Here is a 3,120-nt window from a genome sequence, read left to right on the forward strand (position 1 = left end):
TGGGTGAAGAAAATGCACTTTTAAAAAAATGGACCTTAGGAAATACTGCCTCTGAGCATGTGCAAACCGACCTCCCACTCTTCAGGTACAATAATTTGTTCTCCTAGAAATGCATCTTAAAGAGAGTAGAGCTATAATACAAACATTGAATGAACCATGTTTTTCTCTGCTCATACATCTTCCTGGATTGGCAAAAGCCCTTGAAGATGCTGCCTATCAAGCACTCCGAGGAAGCAAAAGGTTTTGGTTTCTTTGCTTGCTTTTCATTATGGCCTAACTGTATATAGGCTGTTTGCATGTAGTAGGAAAGGGCCTGCCCCTGACCAAAGTGCTCACTCCCAATGTACTTAACACAGAGCAGGGAGGACACATGCAAGGTAAGCTAGGGGTTTGCAAGAACATCTCAGTTTAGAGAAGTGAGGACTGACACCAATGGGAGTTTTTCTTCCAGGGTCAATAGTGGGGGGGGGGGGGTCTAAGCTGACATAGGCAAATAGCTAAAGCCCCACTGATGTTGCCATTGTTCCAGTTCATGGGGGACCAGATCTGACAGTTCTTTTATCAAGAAATAAAAAGTACACCCAGCACAACCATGCACTTTAGTGTCAGATTTTGTAGGTGGTTCTCCTCGAGAGGAGGGCATTCTCCCACAAGAGTGAGAGTGGAATGCGAATAGGTAGGAGGAGGCACAAAACCACCTGAAGAGTTTTTGGGTCAATATTCAACCATTCTGTTGCAGTGGGGCTTGTTTTGTACTCCGCAATGCTTTATACTTAGAATCTCAATCCAGCAAGGGAGATCCATGTGCACACGTACACTTTTGCACTGCAGGCAGTTAGACATATGTAGTCACAACTGCACCATTGTCTCGATGCTCTCATCTGGACCCCGCTGAATACTGGATGCATCCTGAGAATGCACATCCTCAAACACACTTCCAGGGGGCATTAAAGGCCTAATCCTATGGGCCTCTAGTGCCAGCACTGAGCTCCAGTGCCAGCAATGGCTGCTGCAGACATGCCATAAGGCACGTCCGTAACACCCAGAGAGGAGGAGTGGCGGCCCAGCACCAGACGGATGTTGCCCAGAGCAAGAGAAGAGCTTCAGGTGGCAGTAAGAACCTTTGGGGTGGGGGGGGGGAGACGTTCCAGGAAGAGGGGAGAGCAGGGGAGAGGAGAGAGAGGAGAGACGTTCCAGGAAGAGGGGAGAGCAGGGGAGAGGAGAGAGAGGAGAGACGTTCCAGGAAGAGGGGAGAGAGGGGTGGGGTGGGAGGGGGTGAGACCAGTGGAGTCCTGTTCTGCCGTAGCTTATCCTCCATGTTGGGCTGAAAAGCCTGACATGGAGGTTCTCAAGTCTGCACCAGCAAAATAGCCAATGTGGACTTGAGAAACCCCATTGTCAGGCCTGAGGCTTTCTTCATGGGAAGGGGGTGAAAGTCCCCTTTCCCTGAGGAGACTTCTGGTCACCCCTGCAGTGCCACTAGATACAACTGTAGCCATTTTGGGCCGCTGCGACGGTGGGGCCACAGGATTGGACTGTAACACCCTTGTGCAATTAGAGCTGGAGCGGGTCCTTACTTTTGGTTGCACCAACCTCGTACCATCCCGAGCCTTGGGAATAAGAGAGGGACAGAAAGTAAAACAGAAAAAATAAATGTAGGGTGGCAGCATATACTCAACTGACAGGGCTTAATTGCTGCTGGAGTTGAGAAGAGCCATGCCTCCAATATTATGATTTTACCATCTGAACAGGCGTAAGGACCCAGGATTACTCCATTGCAACGAGTATCAAAATAACTGGTTTGACATGGGCCTAAATGCTTAGGGCTATCATTTGTCAGGATTCTGTTCCCTCCCAAGGGTCATTTGAAGTTAAATCTCAGGGTAGGGAGTTCTTGGATCATTTCTCATGTTAACACATCTGAATGCAGGAGAACATAAGAAACGCCCTGCTGGATAACGCCAAAGACCCATTCAGTGGCATAGCTGGAGGGGGGCAAAATGGTAAGTACTGCAAGGCTCCTAAATGCAACCAACTAACCAGTCTCAGAAAAACCGAACCCAGGTCCAAATGGACCTTTCATCTGATTCGACATTACTCTTCTTGTGCTCTTCCAACAATTTTTTTTGCAGTCCAGATCCTTTGGCGATACGAATCCCTTGGAGTAAAGGGCTTTGAAATCTGCCTCCTTCAAAGGACATTGCCGGAGAATGCCATTTTCCTCCGACTCCCCTCCCTGCCTCTGTTGCTGCCTCCTCCCAAGCTCTGCACCCCCTTCCATATTGTCTTCTCCCCTCACCTGCTCTCCCCCCAGGCTGCTGTCTGGCAGCCAAATCCTCTGGCCTGCTGAGAGAGCTGGGCAGCCTCACACCTCAGCTCAACCCGAAGCTGACAATGCTTTCTACTCCTCGGTGTCTGCAAACACCCCTCCTCCCCTTTGCAAAGTGAGAGACGGTGAATGCTTTCAGCTCCTCGCTGGGGAGCACGATGAACTCGGCTGTGCCAGCCGAATCTCCTTCCCTCGCTTGCTGGCACAAGTCAGACACCACCGACGCATTTGCAGCCTTAAAAGCTGGCTCGGGGAGAGAGGAAATAAATAAATAAATATCAGTGCAGTGAAGTGTAATTTCTTCTGCCGGAAGAAATTAAGCAGTTCTCCTATTGCGCTGAAGTAGCACAGCGAGGCCTATTTTGCTCAATGCAGGTCTCATTCAGGGAAAGGCTGGTCAGAAAGGAAATCTTCCTTCCCATCCTGGACCTTCTCCTTTCCTGCTTCCCTGTAACAGATTTCTAGTAACTTGCAATTGTAACGCAGATCCCATGAGTGGGAGGTGCAAGGGGAAAATTGTACCAGGCCCAGGATCAAAAAGGGGACCAAACAAGGGAGACTGAAAATTTCCCAGGATCTTACATTTCCTATCTCACCAGGGTCCATGGGAAGTGCAGGGTATACATCGTACCTAGGCCTGGGATATAAAAAAAAGGGGGGGAAGCAGGAGCCACAGGAGAGGGGTCAGAAATTTCCTGGGACCTCAGAAAATGAAGAAAACACAGGTCATGGTTCAGGATGTGGACTCACCTCCCTGCATTACAATCTCTGCACGTGAACTGGAGGTTGTC

This window comes from Tiliqua scincoides, chromosome 4 (genome assembly GCF_035046505.1).
Source record: "Tiliqua scincoides isolate rTilSci1 chromosome 4, rTilSci1.hap2, whole genome shotgun sequence".
Taxonomy (NCBI): Eukaryota; Metazoa; Chordata; class Lepidosauria; order Squamata; family Scincidae; genus Tiliqua; species Tiliqua scincoides.